The sequence below is a fragment of the Oncorhynchus masou genome, chromosome 1 (assembly GCF_036934945.1).
Source record: "Oncorhynchus masou masou isolate Uvic2021 chromosome 1, UVic_Omas_1.1, whole genome shotgun sequence".
NCBI classification, from domain to species: domain Eukaryota; kingdom Metazoa; phylum Chordata; class Actinopteri; order Salmoniformes; family Salmonidae; genus Oncorhynchus; species Oncorhynchus masou.
Window position 1 is genome coordinate 55,567,062 of NC_088212.1, and position 18,458 is coordinate 55,585,519.

At 43.8% G+C, this 18,458-nt stretch overlaps 1 protein-coding gene across 1 annotated transcript in view; it reads left to right on the plus strand.

The window, feature by feature from the left end:
• Positions 1-213: 213 nt before the first annotated feature.
• LOC135546476 (xylosyl- and glucuronyltransferase LARGE2s-like) overlaps positions 214-18,458 on the plus strand; it is a 72,129-nt gene continuing 53,884 nt past the window's right edge. Inside the window, exon 1 of the mRNA XM_064974922.1 lies at positions 214-712. The gene's annotated coding sequence lies outside the window, so the exon portion shown is untranslated. The remainder of the gene's footprint in view (positions 713-18,458) is intronic.

The following is an 18,458-nucleotide window of genomic DNA, read 5'->3' on the forward strand; positions in this document are numbered from 1 at the left end:
CCAATGTCTCTGTCGCCACACTGTCTGAGGGAGAGGGAGGGGCTGGGACTGTGTGTATTTCAGTGCGTTTGGCTGGTCAGAGAGGGACATACACCTCTCTCCTATTGGCTGATACCCGAGGGGGTGTGTTTCGGGGCTGGGCCAATGCTTGTGGGGAGGGGCCGTGAGTTCAATCTTTCTCTTGCAGGGTGCTCAGTCAAGAGCGGAGTGTGTGAGTGCACACACAAAAGGGAGAGAACAGACCATAGAAAGAGAGAGCGGTTCTAACCTGGTGTATTGGTCTCCTCCAGACACCCAGGACTCCTCTGTCTCTCTCTACACCGGCAGGGTGCTTGCCGATGGTGTAACACTAGATCGGCTCAGCCTCCCTCCTTTGGGAACTCTGGAGCTCCCTCTCTCACCTTCTGTGTTTGCTCTCCACCGACTGGCTGACTTTCTTTATTTGGAGAGTGCGAGAGTGTGTTTTACTCGGCAGGATTAGGCAGTCTGTATGCACTCTGGTACAAGCTGGTACGGTGGAGGGCGTTTCGTTCGTGAGTGTGTTGTTCGCCCTCTCGCTCTGCGAGCCACACTCGAGTCTCTCATATACCCTTCGGCTCTAACGGAAACACGCACCTACTATTCCCAAGGATTTGGGATATGTGTATAGAGGTTTAGCCTTCTCTGAATTGTGGATACAGAGAGGACTACACATTACAACTTCACTGAGCAGGTGAGAGAGACGTACCACAGCTTTCACTGGTTATCCACATGGACTGAGGTGGGTGCTTACGTGTGTCAGCTTGCAAATCTGTTAGTACCGTGTGTTGGGGAATCCATGGCGAGTTGCATACACTGTCCTGTTCGGAGGGAGCAGAGCTCGTGTGCATCTTTCTGCAGTAAACCCTAAACTGAACTGAACATGTTGACTAGTATTTTCTGCTTGGATGTTTGTCTGTGTGGTTTGTGGGCAGATTCCATGTTTTGGTGCGTTTGTGTTTGTGTAGGTCAGTGTGCTTTTTGATAGTTTGTGTGTGTGTGTGTAGTCAGTTCCATGTGCCTGGTCTGTGGGCTATAGCAAAGGAAAGGTTAGAGATAAATTAACCACATTCTTCTCTGCTGAGCCACAGAATATGGAGACATCCCCTTTACTATCCCCTTATACCCCAGTCTGTACCCGTCCTGCCCCCTCACCTAGCTATCACATCCGCACCCTCCCCTCAGGCCCCCTGCTTGCATCACCCCCCCCATTAAGGCCCCATTTCCACACCCCCATCACGCTCCTGTAACCCCCCCCTCCACACACACAACCTTTATTGCTTCCCCATCCTCCCCTACACACACACACACACACACACACACACACACACACACACACACACACACACACACACACACACACACACACACACACACAAAATCACTTTCTACCCCTGGGGTCTCTCTCCAACAGTTGTTACTTCCTCTATACTTTAAACACTGCTGGTCACAGGTTCAGGAATTGTTAAAAAAAATCACACCATTCACTTCAAATGAACCTTACAAATAGCAGTGTTGGGTGATTTGGAAAGCAATAGTCAGTCCATAAATAATATAATAATACTGGTAGGAAAGGTTTTCATCTTTAGCTCACAATCTGTAGAGACTATATGATTAGACAGGTTCAAATGTATGTAAAACATCACAGCACAATTGAAAAATATATGGCACATGGAAACCAAACGAGGGTGGTCTATGGTGATAGGTGGGATGGGCTGAGAGTGGCTGAGAGGTGGGAGTAAAGAGCTTATGGATTATTGTTATTGTATTACTGTTATGTAATTGCTTTATGTAGAAGTATCATGTATGTAAAAATGTATGTATACGTAGCAGAAAAGCTGTATAAAAAAACAAAAAGATGTGTCCTCCGAAGAGGAGGGGTGGATAATAATAATATAATAATTATAATTATAATTAAAATAAAAACATATATATATATTATTTATATATAATTATTATTTTTAACAAATTAAACACTTGGCTGCTTTTCTGCCCTCTGCTCCTCTTTCCTCCCTCCCTCCACTTCTCCTCTACCCTTCCTTTCTTCCCTCCCTCACAAGTCTCCTTCTCCACGTCTTCTCTCCCTTGCTCCTCTCCTCCCTTCTTTCATTCCTCATCTCCCCTGCTGCCATATACCCTCAACCACTCTATTGGCTACCTCTGCAACGAGCTCCTGTAAAACAGTAACCAGTTTGTGTGTGTGTGTGCGTGTGTGTGTCAGGAGACGTTATATGCCTTAGACCTTGTATCCGCTGGAGGAATGCTATATTACTTCTCTCCCTGGGTCCTTTACCTTCTTTCTCCCTCTCTCTCTCTCTCTCTCTCTCTCTCTCTCTCTCTCTCTCTCTCTCTCTGTCTCTGTCTCTGTCTCTCTCTGTCTTTCTCTCTCTTTCTCACTCTCTCTGTCCCTCTCTCTCTCTGTCCCTCTCTCTCTCTGTCCCTCTCTCTCTCTGTCTCTCTCTTTCTCTCTCTCTCTGTCCCTCTCTTTCTCTCTGTTCCTCTCTCTCTCTCTCTCTCTCGCTGTCCCTCTCTCTCTCTCTCTCACTGTCCCTCTCTCTCTCTCCCTCTCTCTCTCTCTCTCTCTCTCTCTCTCGCTGTCCCTCTCTTTGTCTCTCTCTCTCTGTCCCTCTCTCTGTCTCTCTGTCTCTATCTCTCTGTCCCTCTCTCTGTCTCTCTCTCTCTGTGTCTCTCTTTCTCTGTCTGTCTCTCTCTCTCTTTCTCTCTCTCTCTCTCTCTCTCAGGTGAGAGAGATAGAGAGAGAGACAGAGCGAGAGAGAGAGAGGCAAAGATCTGAGGAAAGGGCAAAGATCTGAGGAAGGGTACCAAACATGTTTTGCAGCAAGAACACAGTGGCCGTTCTTAAATAGGAATAAGTTTGGAACCACCGAGCTGCTGCCCGGCCAAACTGAGCAATCGGGGGAGAAAGGCCTTGGTCAGGGAGGTGACCAAGAACCCAATAATCACTCTGACATAGATCCAGAGTTCCTCTGTGGAGATGGGAGGACCTTTCAGAAGTACAACCATCTCTGCAGAACTCCACAATTCAGGCCTTTATGGTGGAGTGGGCAGATGGAAGCCACTCCTCAGTAAAAGGCACATGACAGCCCACTTGGAGTTCACCAAAATGCAGCTGAAGACTCTCAGACCATGAGAAACAAGATTCTCTGGTCTGAGGAAATCAAGATTGAACTCTTTGGCCTGAATGCCAAGGGTCATGTCTGGAGGCCTGGCACCATCCCTCTGGTATGATGATGTGTCTGGTAGGCAATTCCTTGATCCACCTCTACTGCAAGGCATTATTCAGATACTTCCGTCCCGTCCTTGGACAATGTGCATCAACCTCCAAACAAGCTTCAATGCCATCCAGGACTTCTATCCAGATGGTGTCCAACTGCTCTTAAACAACTAGTTAAACCAATCTTCTCTCTGCTACCATTCGCTGCTGCACCGGAGCGCCAAGTCTAGGATCACCACCCTGGATGGTTCCGACCCCAATTATTTTCTTAAAACTGTATTGTTGGTTAAGGGCTTGTAAAAGCATTTCAGACTCATATCAAACATCTACTACACCTGTTGTATTTGGGGCATGTGACAAATAAAATTTGATTTGATTTGAATGTCCTTGAGTGGCCCAGCCAGAGCTCAGACTTGAACCGGGCAATGTCATCTACAAAATAGCTTCCAACACTCTACTCAGCAAACTGGATGCAGTTTATCACAGTGCCATCCGCTTTGTTACTAAAGCACCTTATACCACCCACCACTGCGACTTGTATGCTCTTCTCGGCTGGCCCTCGCTACATATTCGTCGCCTGACCCACTGGTTCCAGGTCATCTACAAGTCCATGCTAGGTAAAGCTCCGCCTTATCTCAGTTCACTGGTCACAATGGCAACACCCACCCGCAGCACACGCTCCAGCAGGTGTATCTCACTGATCATCCCTAAAGCCAACACCTCATTTGGCCGCCTTTCGTTCCTGTTCTCTGCTGCCTGTGACTGGAACGAATTGCAAAAATCGCTGAAGTTGGAGACTTTTATCTCCCTCACCAACTTCAAACATCTGCTATCTGAGCAGCTAACCGATCGCTGCAGCTGTACATAGTTTTATCGGTAAATAGCCCACCCAATTTTACCTACCTCATCCCCATACTGCTTTTATTTATTTACTTTTCTGCTCTTTTGCACACAAATATCTCTACCTGTACATGACCATCTGATCATTTATCACTCCAGTGTTAATCTGCAAAATTGTAATTATTCGCCTACCTCCTCATGCCTTTTGCACACAATGTATATAGACTCTTTTTTTTCTACTGTGTTATTGACTTGTTTATTGTTTACTCCATGTGTAACTCTGTGTTGTCTGTTCACACTGCTATGCTTTATCTTGGCCAGGTCGCAGTTGCAAATGAGAACTTGTTCTCAACTAGCCTACCTGGTTAAATAAAGGTGAAAAAAAACAACAACAAAAATGGTCAAATATCTCTGGAGAGACCTGAAAATAGCTGTGCAGCAACGCTCCCCATCCAACTTGACAGAGGTTGAGAGAATCTGCAGGGAAGAATGGCAGAAACACCCCAAATACAGGTGTGTGAAGCTTGTAGCTTCGTACCCAAGAAGACTCGACGCTGTAATCGCTGCCAAAGTTGCTTCAACAAAGTACCAGTAAAGGATATGAATACTTATGTAAATTTATTTTTCAGTTTTTTATTTGTAATACATTTGCAGCAAATTCTAAAAGCATGTTTTTGCTTTGTCATTATGAGGTATTGTGTGTAGATTGACGAGGGGAAAAAATATTTCAGACATTTTAGAATAACGCTGTAACAAAAGGTAGAAAAAGCTGAAAGGGAAAATAAATGAATAAACAGATAAATATAACTTGTATTTACAATTCTGGGCTCCATAGGTTACCCTTTTTCTCATGGCAAATGGACCACAGATCTTGCTGCCTTACTTGCACCCTGTGGTATTTCTCCTAACAGATATGGGAGTTTATCAATGTTTGATTTGTTTCAAATTCTTTGTGGATCTGTGTGATCTGTGGGCAATATATGTCTCTAATGTGGTCATACATTTGGCAGGAGGTTAGGAAGTATATCTCAGTTTCCACCTCATTTTGTGGGCAGACCTGGCTCTATGGTGACCTCTGAATAGCAAGGCTATGCTCACTGAGTTTGTACATAGTCAAGGATGTTCTTATTTTGGGGTCAGTCACGTTGATCGGGAATTCTGCTACGGTGTATTCTCTGTTTAGGGCCAGATAGCACTCAAATTTGCTCCGTTTTTGGGTTGATTCTTTCCAGTGTGTCAAATATTTATCTTTTTGCTTTCTCATAATTTGGTTGGGTCTAAATGTGTTTCTGTCCTGGGGCTCTGTGGGGTCTGTTTGTGAACAGAGCCCCAGAGCCAGCTGGTTGAGGAGACTCTTCTCTTGGTTCATCTCTCTGTAGGTGAAGGCTTTGTGATGGAATGTGTGGGCATCGCTTCCTTTTAGGTTGTTGTAGAATTGAACAGGTCTTTTTTGGATTTTGATAGTTAGCGGGTATAGTCCTAATTCTCCTCTGCATGCATTGTTTGGTGTTTTACATTTTACACCAAGTATATTTTTTGCAGAATTCTGCATACAGAGTCTCAGTTGGGTGTTTATCCCATCTTTTAAATTATTGGTTGATGAGTGGACCCCATACCTCACAACCATAGAGGGCAATGGGTTCGATAACTGATTGAAGTATTTTTTTTTATCTCACTCTCTCTGTGTGTGTGTGTGTGCTGACGCTTGTAAGGCTGATAAAAGTTTTCTGACACGTTTCCACTGTGTGTGTTCAGCATGAGCTCCTTGCGAGCCTAACTCCATACCACTGCTTTAGCTGGTCATGCCCATTCACTCTGTAGCAGGCAGTGGCTGTAGTCTAAACCCTGTGCCAAAAATGAGACATAAATCCAATCGTTGCACTTCAGAGGTGTGTTTGGTTTGCCCAACAACTAGATGTGTCCTGGATGGATGGTTATTGTTAACCACTGGTACATGATCAGGAGGCAGACGTTGTGAACGTTGCAGGTAGACATGTCATGAAGAGAACTGTATCCACTGTATATTATGTTCACTCTACCTATTTGTATATATATATATACTTGTTGAATAAAGTTGATTCTGATTTTGCCACGATTCCTAATTCTACATGTCAAGAGAGGCGTGTTTGTTCTACATAACGCATTTCTATCCCCCTGCTCCCAGTCTGCCCTGATTGAATTCCAGCGTCAGTCTTTTGCTTTAGCTACGCAACTCTGTACATCCATGGGTTTTCCCAGTCCGTTTCCCATATGTCCTCCGGTGCCTAACGCAATATGTTAATGTGACGCTCAATCAAGGGCCACTGATGCGTAGCATAGCTGCCACCATGAAGGAGCTTATCAGCCCGTGTTAACTGTTGCAGCCTATTGGTGATGTGTGTGTGCATCCGTGTCCCTCTGTGTGCATTCTTTAGCCCATCCCTCTCAGAGACCCAGCCCTCAGCAGCTGAGACGTATGTACGGTATGCGTGCGTGCACGTTTGTGATTCCGATTACAGACATGAAGACCAAAGTGTCAGTGTCTTTAGCCACCAGATATTACTTCAGTTTTTAAGAGGAGTTAAAACGGCATCCTTCTCTTCTCGTATGAACGTGGAACAGAGATTGAAACACTGTAGAGAGATTCAACTCTGTGCTATAAATACATTCATTTAATGCAATTTAAGTGTAATTATGTGTTATTAGCACAGACATGCAAGTACGTGCACACACACGCTGCTCAGCCAGTGGTGGTCAGATGTGCTCTTTGACACTGTGACCTGTTACCATAGCGGCAGATGGTCATTAATCATACAGTGAGAGGGGGAGATAGATATGCTGGAAAGAGGGAAGATCGAGAGAGGGGGGATGTGTGGAAAGGTGGATAGATAGACCCCGTAAAAAAAGACAAAGGGAGAGGGAAGATGGAAGAAGAAAGGTCTCACCCCTCACATGTATCAGTACCTCTCTGCAGTAGGTTGCCCAACGGTTAAGAGTGGTGGGTCAGTAACCGAAAGGTTGCTGTTTCCCTGAGCCAACTAAGTGAAAAATGTGTCGATGTGCACTTGAGCAAAGAACTTAACCCTAATTGCTCATGTACGTCACTCTGGATAAGACCATCTGCTTAACGACTAACCTTTCCCCTCTGCCCAACATGACCCATGCATGATGTATGAGTTCAGATTGGCCCCTCATTGTCCCATGGAACCCCACAGTAAACCCTGTAAGGTCAAGCGTGTTAGTACCCTCCCCCAGGGCCGCTGATTGATGAACTGGTGGCGTGCTCTCTGGACTGGATGAGAAAACGTTCATTAGTTATTGACTAATGGAGATGTTTAGGTTCGCTCGTTATCATTCTTGCCCTCTACCTCGTACACTTCCTCGCTGTGGTTCATTCTTTCTTGCCCCGTGCAATTTCCTCACCGTACGTTCCACCTCTCCCTTCATTTTTATCCTGCTTTCTTTCGTTCCTTCTCTCTTTCGCTCAGCAGTAAATTGGCAGAGATGGCAGACATTTCTGTATTAAGGGAAAATCTCTTCAAAACACCCATGGCTGATTATGAACGACCCCGCCCCACCCCACTCTCCTCTCCCTCCCCATCCCTTTCTCCCCTCTTCTAGACGCTCCCCTGTTCCTCTAATGGTAATGCTTTCTCCATCAACCCCACCCGATGGTTATGCGGGTAAGTATACATCTATTTACGGCCCTATGGCCACACGCAATGAGAAATAAATAACGTGTTCGCCCAAGCAGAAACATATTAGTTAGCTCTCTCCCTCCCTGCTCCCATCTCTCACAACTCAACAAGTTTTAGGCCTTGGTTTTTCCCACAGCACTGCATTGTGCCTTGCATCTCTCTTATTGGCTATTGTACGAGTTCTGACTCACAAAGCATCCCTGCTCTATTATCTTCCCTTCAATAGCAAGGCGATGTCCTTTATCCACATACTGTATGGGTTCCACTCCTCGTCCACTCCCCTTTCACTCCACTCCCCCACCTTCATTATTATACGTATGCTGCACTGCGCATGGAGTTTGAGACCCTCTCCAAGTTATAGAGACTGAACGAGGGAAGGAGGCAGGGAGGAAAGGAGAGAGGGAATGGGGTTGGTAAAAGTTTCATATAAAGTATTGAAGTACAACTTCTCTGTTACCTCTCGGTACATGAAAGCGCGCAGGAGGCATGCTGATCCCTGTTCATCCAGCATTCAGATTCTGGTTCAGATTCTTATGGTCGTGTGTAATCACTATCAGCCAGGATATATGCTCTCAATACTTTCTATTTCTGTGTCTGGGGGTGGGGGGTTGGGGTAGGAGAGAGAGAGAGAGAGTGAGAGGGAGAGAGAGTGTGAACAGGGGTCATTTCCCTGTAGAGATCCAAGGCAGAGTCTGATGAGATAGTCTTGTAAACATCCCTCTCTTCCACATGGATAAACAGAGAGAAATGGGATACAAGAGAGAGAAAGGAGGGATGAGAGTGGGAGCAGAGTAGAAAGAGAGAGACTGGGGAGGATGGTTGGTATAATGGCCCCTGTCCAACATGTGCCCACTCATCCTTTTCATATTGAGATGGTGAAGGGATAGGTTCCATCAGGCAGACAGGAGTCAGGGTGTGTGTGTGTGTGTGTGTGTGTGTGTGTGTGTGTGTGTGTGTGTGTGTGTGTGCGTGCGTGCGTGCACGCATGTGTGTGAGACCTGTAGAGGTGTTGTCCCTCTATCGTGCTCCGAAGGGATGGGCAGCACTTAGTCACAGTACCTGTTATGCTGAACACAATAGGTGAGGGTGAGTCAGGGTCATAAAGCTGCAGAGACATGCATGAGACTGAAGACAACTACCTTATGCTATTCAGTTCATTTAATCCACGACACTAATGTTAGCTAGTCTCTTAGAGTAGGGGATAATTCTGTTCTGAATAGGTGATTGGCACCTTATTTATCCTCTCTTCCCCCTGGGCTCTATAACATATGCATAACTATTTATTTGCTAATTAGCCACTAATAGCTCTACATGCCTGAATAGGCTGATAGGTGCTTTACATATACAGTAAATACCCCTGTACTGTTGTTTGAGCGATTGTGTCTATAGCAGCTGCCCCAATAGTGTAACCTTTAATTTAACTAGGCATGTCAGTTAAGTACAAATTCTTATTCACAATTTAAAGGTTCACCCATCACACACCGGCCAAACCCGGACGACGCTGGGCAAATTGTGCGGCACCCTATGGGACTCCCAATCACGGCCGGTTGTGATACAGCCTGGATTCGAACCAGAGTGTTTGCAAACCAGAGTGTTTACGCCTCTAGCACTGAGATGCAGTGCCTTAGACCGCTGCGCCACTCGGAAGACAGTAACTTCTTCTCAATATGGCCCAGTACATATTTTTTGTTTTCGGTAATTACAGTATAATGTGACACAACAGATCACTTTTTTGTTGTTGTTGTACAGTGCATTCTTACGTCATTACAGTTACATAGTAGAAAAATAACACTGATAACTCTATGCCCCAAACTGCTATGTATTGTTTTGAAGTGGTGTGATCAGTGTAGTACAATATAGACTGGGTTGGAGTTCCTAATTACATGACTTTGTATTGCCCCTCTGTTTATCTGTGACCCATGTTTGTAGATCTGTATATCCAGAGGGAGATGCTTTGTCAGCTGACTCTGTTCCCTACCTCCCTGTACCTGTGTGTTTAAAGGTTCACCCATTTTGAATGTTATATTGTCTTTGTGCATCTCTGAGGGATGCTGTATCGATTCCCAGTGTCATGTTTTCATAAGATTCTGAGCTATTGCTGTTCAAGCAGGCAGAAATCTGGCCGGGTATGACGTAGCATCGCGATAAAGCCACTCTCTGTATTGGAGGGTAATAGGAATCAAATGTTTGGACAAACCTACTCATTAAAGAGTTTTTCATTATTATTTTTACTATTTTCAACATTGTAGAACAACAGTGAAAACCTCAAAACTATGAAATAACACATATGGAATCATGTAGTAACCAAGAAAGTATTAAATAGATTAGGATATATATTAGATTTTAGATTCTTCGAAGTAGTCACCCTTTGCCTTGATCACAGCTTTGCACACTCTTAGCATTCTCTCAACCAGCTTCACCTGGAATGCTTTTCCAACAGTCTTGAAGGAGTTCCCACATATTCTGAGCACTTGTTGGCTACCTTTTCCTTCACACTGCGGTCCAACTCATCCCAGACCATCTCAATTGGGTTGAGTTCGGGATGATTGTGGAGGCCAGGTCATCTAATGCAGCACTCCATCACTCTCCTTCTTGGTCAAATAGACCTTACACAGTCTGGAGGTGTGTTTTGGGTCCTGTTGAAAAACAAATGATAGTCCCACTAAGTGCAAACCAGATGGGATGGCGTATCACTGCAGAATGCTGTGGTAGCCATACTGGTTAAGTGTGCCTCGAATTCTAAATAAATAACAGTGTCAACAGCAAAGCACCCCCCCACCATCACACCTCCTTCTCCATGCTTCACAGTGGGAACCACACATGCAGAGATCATCTGCTCATCAACTCTGCGTCTCACAAAGACATGGTGGTTGGAACCAAAAATCTCAAATTTGGACTCATCAGACCAAATGACAGATATCCACCGGTCTAATGTTTATTGGCCCAAGCAAGTCTCTTCTTATTATTGGTGTCCTTTAGTAATGGTTTATTTGCCACAATTAGTCCGCGAAGGCCTTATTCATGCAGTCTCCTCTGAACAGTTGATGTTGAGATGTCCTCACTGAACTTCTGGAGAGAGTTTGCTGCACTGAAAGTAAAGGGGCTGAATATTTTTGCACGCCCAATTTTTCAGTTTTTGATTTGTTAAAAAAGTTTGAAATATCCAATAAATGTCGTTCCACTTCATGATTGTGTCCCACTTGTTGTTGATTCTTCACAAAAAAATACAGTTTTATATCTTTTTGTTTGAAGCCTGAAATGTGGCAAAAGGTCACAAAGTTCAAGGGGGCCGAATACTTTCGCAAGGCACTGTATGTGAAGCATTTATTTGGGCTGCAGTTTCTGAGGCTGGTAACTCTACTGAACTTATCCTCTGCAGCAGAGGTAACTCTGGGTCTTCCTTTCCCATGGTGGTCCTCATGATCACCAATTTCATTATAGCGCTTGATGGTTTTGTGACTGCAATTGAAGAAACATTCAAAGTTATTGATATTTTCTGGATTGACTGATCTTCATGTCTTAAAGTAATGAAGGACTTTCATTTCTCTTTGCTTATTTGAGCTGTTCTTGCCATAATATGGACTTGGTCTTTTACCAAATAGGGCTTTCATCCGTATACCCCCCATACCTTGCCACAACACAACTGATTGGCTCAAACACATTAAGAAGGAAAGAAATTCCACAAATTAACTTTTAAGGCACACCTGTTAATTGAAATGCATTCCAAGTGACTACCTCATGAAGCTGGTTGAGAGAATGTCAAGAGTGTACAAAGCTGTCATCAAGGCGAAGGGTGGCTACTTTGAAGAATCTCAAATATAAAACATATTTTGACTTGTTTAACACTTTTTTTGGTCACTACATGATTCCATGTGTTATTTCATAGTTGTGATTTCACTACTATTCTGCAAAGCTAGCAAGCCAGCTCATAGAGAGAGCATTGCATTATGGGTTTTGTAGTTCGCTTGAGCTCCAACAGATTTTCACATGTTGCTACCAACCTCATTATAATGACAAAATGAAACATTTGTTCACAAACAATATTGTTCTCACATATTCGTGTTATTTAACACTGGAAATTAATTGATGAATGAATTAGTGGTTATCAAAAATCCTTGATCTATGCTCTCTTCGTTGTGTGTGTCAGTTTTGATGTAGCTGTTTGAGGGTGTGTGTGTGTGTGTGCATGCCCGTGTATGTGCTTGCTTGTGTGCGTGCATGTACAGTATGCACTTTCTTGCCATAAGTGTTATGGTCTCAAAGCTGTCCACCTGTTCATATATCTAAATCCGCTCTCTCTCTCTCGCTATATCTCTAGAGATGATCTACGTCACTTATTCATCCCCTATATTTAACAAGGAACCTAAGAACCTTAGAATGGAGACATCCTCTCAACTGTCTCTGGAGCTCTGTTTCAATTTTAGTCAGAACATTCCGGGGGTGAGTCTGTACCACAATACATTCCCAAAGGGAGAACATGACCTATCCATACCCAGAGAGAGCACAGTTCCAGTTCTCTCAGACTGACCATTTTCACATTGACGATAAGCAAAGGGACATTTTCGAGAGGTATCTGTAACGATCTGCTTCATCTGATGAGGAGTATGAAAGATCGGACCAAAACGCAGCGTGGTTAGTGTCCATTTTAATGAAATATAACTGAACACTGACTAAAAAAAAACAACAAAGTGAAACGATGAAAATCGAAACAGTTCTGTATGGTGAAACACAGACACAGAAAACAACTACCCACAAATACCAGGTGGGAACAGGCTACCTATGTATGGTTCTCAATCAGAGACAACGATTGGCAGCTGTCTCTGATTGGGAACCATACCAGGCCAAACACATAGAAATACAACACACAGAACAAAACAGACTGAAAAACATAGAATGCCCACCGCAACTCATGCCCTGACCAAACCAAAATATAGACAGAAAAAAGGAACGAAGGTCATAACGTGACAGTATCAATTCTTGAGAAACAACACTGTTATGTAAACTTGAAAAATGATCACATCTCAACCTCTGGAGGTCGTGCAAGATTATGGCATTAATTTGTGTCACATATCAGTATAGCACATCATGTAAAAATAAATAAATAAGGCAGCTCCAAAATGCAGATGCTTCAGCCGAGGGCCAGCCAGTGAAAGCACAGTGCGTAGGCGTTGTTAATCTTCTGTCACGTTCTTGAAAATGATCGGACCAAGGCTCAGTGTGAATTGAGTTCCACATCTTTACTTACAAAGTGAAACTAGAAACAAAATTACAAAACTTACAAAGACCGTTACGACGTAGTTCTCAAACACACTAACACAAACAATATCCCACAAATGCAGGTGGGGAAAAAGCGTACCTAAATATGATGCCCAATTAGAGGCATCGATTACCAGCTGCCTCTAATTGGGAACCACACAAACCACCAACCTAGAAATCTTTAAACTAGATAACCCCCCCAGTCACGCTCTGACCTAAACACCATACAGAACCAAGGGCTCTCTATGGTCAGGGCGTGACCCCCACCCACCGGAAGCTCTGGACTGTGAATACGCACTCTAGGCCTAGTGCGTAGAACTGGTACAGGTGGTACCGGACTGGTGACACGCACTTCAGGGAGAGTGCGGGGAGGAGGCACAGGATGTACCGGACCTGGAAGGCGCACTGGAGGCCTGATGCGTGGAGCGGACACAGGTGGCACTGGACTGGTGACACGCACTTCAGGGAGAGCGCGGGAAGCTGGCACAGGATGTACCGGACCTGGAAGGCGCACTGGGGGCCAGATGCGTGAAACCGGTGCAGCACCGGACTGGTGTCACGCTCTTCAGCACGCCTGTACGGCATCATTCTCATCGCTACCACCTCTCTCCAGAATCTTTCATCAAATTCCTCCTCCAACTCCCAAACAGGCTCTGGCACTCTCCGCTGCTCGACTGCCAGCTCCATGTGCCCCCCCCCACAAACAAATCTTGGGGTTTCTGTGGCCGTGGTCCCCGGCATCGTCGCTGTCCTTCCATGTTCCTGTCCTTCCATGTTCCTCATATCCTCCCAAGTCCAAAACTTCCTTACCTAATTTTCACGCTGCTTGGTCCTTTGTTGGTGGGATATTCTGTCACGCTCTTGAAAATGATCGGACCAAGGCGCAGCGTGAATTGAGTTCCACATCTTTAATTACAAAGTGAAACTAGAAACAAAATTACAAAACGTACAAAGACCGTGCAAAATGCATAATGCATGCATTATACATATTATAATTGTTTAATTATATTATAAATATAAGTTCAATCTGTACTTCAATGCACATCTGGTGTCCATTATAAAAATGGAGGAAGAAAGAGAAGGTGGGAAGAGAGGTGTGAGAGAGTGTATAATACAAAGGGAAAGAGGTAAGAACAGAGGAGCTTGGAAGACAGCATATGATTCGTGCTACTAAACTTAATATTCTCTCAGTTCATCACAATTACAAAATAGTATCTCTAGCTGTGTCTCCTAACCAGCCTTGGGCTCCCTGGTGGCCCGAAGGTCATCTTAAGAGCGGATGAGGTGCGATGACGGGACTGGGTTTGGCATCCTCTCTCACATCAAAACATACCTGCAGACAATTGACAGATGGAGAGAGAGAGCATGATTAAGCCTTCCGTTTTTAAAAAATTCTAGCACTGTCATTCATCTTAATCATCAGGGGGTGAAATACAAAACTGACCTTGGGGTGGCAGTGTAGCCTAGTGGTTAGAGCATTGGACTAGTAACTGAAAGGTTGCAAGTTCAAATCCCCGAGCTGACAAGGTACAAAATCTGTTTTTCTGCCTGAACAGGCAGTTAACCCACTGTTCCTAGGCCGTCATTGAAAATAAGAATTTGTTCTTAACTGACTTGCCTAGTAAAATAAAAACTCTGGGACTACTACATTTCTATCTGTATTTCAATGTAAAGCATCTCTTGAATAAGACTTCCTGTTGACCCGACCAAGTGACCTCTCACCTCTGATCATGCTGTGCCCTCTATGTAGCCAGTTCAGATGCGGGAGGGGTTCACCGACACAGCTGATATAACCTAGAGGATTTAGGGAGAAGAGGGGAGAGGGATAAAGTGAAGGGAGAGACTGTTATTGAGAAAATCGGGCAGTTAAAGAGACCGTGTTCAACAGGAATCTATGTGTGTGTGGCCTGACCTGGTGTCCACACTAAGTGGCTGCAGAGTACTTTATACTGAAATACATGCAGACACACAAGGACAAACAATATCACGTAGTTATAGAAATAATGAAGTGTCTTACTATTCTCCATGGTTGGCCCTCTTGCTTATTTTTTTGAAGATGGAAGGAGCCACAGCAATACACGTGAGCCTGCTTACTGCAAAACACAATCCATCAATCACTTCGATACACAAGTGTGTAGGTGTGGGTTATAGGTTGTCTAATTGTTCTACATTTGTTCAATATGGGTGACTCTTAAAAAAGCCTGTACGTATAAATCAACTGGGAATTGAATAACTGCAGTTAACATAGCTAAGTAAATGGAAGAATACTGTTATTGCAATGTGAGTAGCTCTTAAAAGAGAGATGTTGGTTGTGTATAGTGTAGACTATGGTGTACAGCACCCTCTTCGAAGAAGTAGGAGGTGAACATCTCCTGCACATGGACTGCCTCCCGTGCTGCGATGTTGGCCTCGATACTTGAAACATCCTGCAGGGCAGCAGACCTCTCCTCTGGCACATGGTGGCGAGCTGCAGATCCCCTCCTGGTCCTTGTGTCCATCCTAATGAAGTTCTGCAGGACACAGGTAGCTTTCACACACCTGAATCCCTCTAGGAGGCAGTCCCAGATGGCCCTGGTCACCCAACCTTGCAGTGCCCTCGTTTTGAAGGAATCTCCAGTTGCAAGGGATCTGTAGGAATATGGAAGATAATGTCATTATTCAACTTTTCCATCAGTTCGTTGTGGATTACTGAAGTACAATATCTCTTTTAACAAATCATGATAACGTTGGATAGCTAGATGTATGTGCACACGTGCATGTGAAGCATGTGACAACAGCAGGATCATATCAAGGATACTATCACAAATGAATACATACAGTAAATACCACTTGAAGCTTGATGATGAGTTAATCATTTGAATCAGCTGTGAAGTGCTAAAACAAAAATGTGTACTCCTTTGAGTCCCCAGGACCAGGACTGAGAACCACTGCGCTTCATTGGGACCTCTTCATCTGCAGACATACTTTCTATATCTGAGTACAGGAAACATCACAAGCAACAGACTTCATTATACTCAAATTAGACAGCACTGATATTAAGTTACTATTATCTCTGTCCTCACTTCTAGGGACTGGAACTACTTAAAGTACCTGCCCTATCCAGAATAGCCGACTCTCTCACTTTGACAGTTGGGGCTGCTATCCTTTCACCCTCCTCCATGGCTGTGAGCTAGCTTCCTACAAATGCAATAGCTAGCTAATATGAAGTTAGGTAGCTGGTGATATTTAATTCACTTAGCTAGCTATCTATACAGTATGTAAAGTTGGCTAGATAGCTAGCTAGCTAAGTTAGCACCTCATTTGAATTAGCCTGCACTGTAGCTAGTAAGTTAATAATACATTGTTTTTTACATTTTCTAAATTTATTTACTTAATTGAATAGGTTCTCCCAGCCTTGTGGATGATTGGAAACATGGCAGCAAAGTTTGTTTGTCACCAGAGCAGTTTAGAGCATATTACTATTCACCTGTGAATAAATTAATGAAATGTAGAATGGATTAAACTGTGGATAAAAAAATAATAATAATAACCAGACCATAAAAAAGCAGCACTGAACACTGGCCCTTGTGTTTTACAAAAAGCGCACTCTCTTAATGCTCTCCTACATGAGTGCGCTGGTATTACGGTTGCTGTCCTTTCAGAATCACAAACCTGTCACACTCTGAAGGCCTATAGGTTCGCCACGCCACATAGTTAAAGTTATTATTTTTTACATAAAGCTATACTAAATGTTTTCACGTCACCAAATAATTGACTAAAACACACATTATTTTACAATGAAGGTCTACAGTTGCCTCAGCAGCACTCTGTAGGGTAGCACCATGGCGAAGCCGGAGGTCATCTATCTTCTGTCCTCCTCTGTGTACATTGAATTCAATAGAAAACCTAGGAGGCTCATGGTTCTCAACCCCTTCCATAGACTTACACAGTAATTATAACGTCCTACAACCTATCAGAGCTCTTGCAGCATGAACTGACTGGTTGTCCACTTAATGAAAGGATCAGAGAATATACTGAAAGCATAAGCTACAGCTGGCTAGCACTGCAGTGCGTCACATGTGGTGAGTAGTTCACTCAAAGAGAGAGAAAGACAATAGTTGAACAGTTTTGAACAAATACATTTCTTCCAAAATTAGGGAGAGATTTTATTTTGTAGTTATTTTTTTAAACTTACAGTAGCTAGCAAATGCAGCTTGCTATTTTAGCCTAGTTAAACAGAGAGGGATGCTATGTTAGCTAGCTATTGCTATCCAACATTAGAACTCTTCCAAGTCAAGGTAAGCTTTTGGTTTGATGAATTTACTGCCACCGGGGCCCACCGGCGTAACTGCTAAACTGTTTTCAGCTAGATGCAGGCAAGAGTGTGCAAGGCGTTATTGAATGGCAGTATTGATTACTCAAAATTGTCTCTACCTGTGCACCTACATTTAAACTTTTAATTCATAATGGGTACAGGGAAAATTTGACTATCATGTAGTAGCCTAAACTTGTCAATGTTGCATTGAGCTGGGTTAATGGAATATGAATGACATTCATCCAATATGCTAATATAGAAATAAGGCCATGCTCATATGAAAAAAAAATCATCCTCCCTCATCTTAAATGGCAACGACCGCCACTCATGCAGCATCACCCAACCTTGCCCCATCCCACCACACCCCAAGATATTTGTCTGCCCCTCTTTCCCATGAATTTGTAAAAGTATTTTCACTGCCGGACTACTTGTGTTTTCTTTTCTCCCCCTAGTCTCTCTGTCACGTCCTGGTCTTAGTATTTTGTGTTTTCTTTATCTATTTGGTCAGGCCAGGGTGTGACATGGGTTTTTGTATGTGGTGTGTTTTGTTTTGGGGTTTTTCCACAGGTATTTGGGATTGTAGCTTAGTGGGGTGTTCTAGGTTAATCTATGGCTGTCTGAAGTGGTTCTCAATCAGAGGCAGGTGTTTATCGTTGTCTCTGATTGGGAACCATATTTAGGCAGCCATATTCTTTGAGTGTTTCGTGGGTGATTGTCCTTATGTCCTTGTTTCTGTCGTGTGTTAGTTTGCACCAGTATAGGCTGTTTCGGTTTTCGTGTTACATTTGTTGTTTTCGTATTGATTCGTGTTTTCCTTGTTTTATTAAAATATGAATCACAATAGCCACGCCACATTTTGGTCCAACTCTCCTTCGCATACAGAAAACCGTCACACTCTCCCTCTCCCTCCCTGTAATTCTCTTATTTTGCCCCACATTCTCTCTTTTTCTCTTTCTTTCTCTCTTTATCTCCCTCCCTCCCATCCTCACCTCTCTCTCTCCTGTGAACCCCAAATAAGATTTCAATGCCATTTTCCTGAAGTAGCATGAAGGATGGCAGAGTGGCTGAAGAGAGCAGCTACAGTGAAAATCTTCTTTGACTACGCTGGCCAGGCGGGGGATGCCGAGTAAGGACAAAG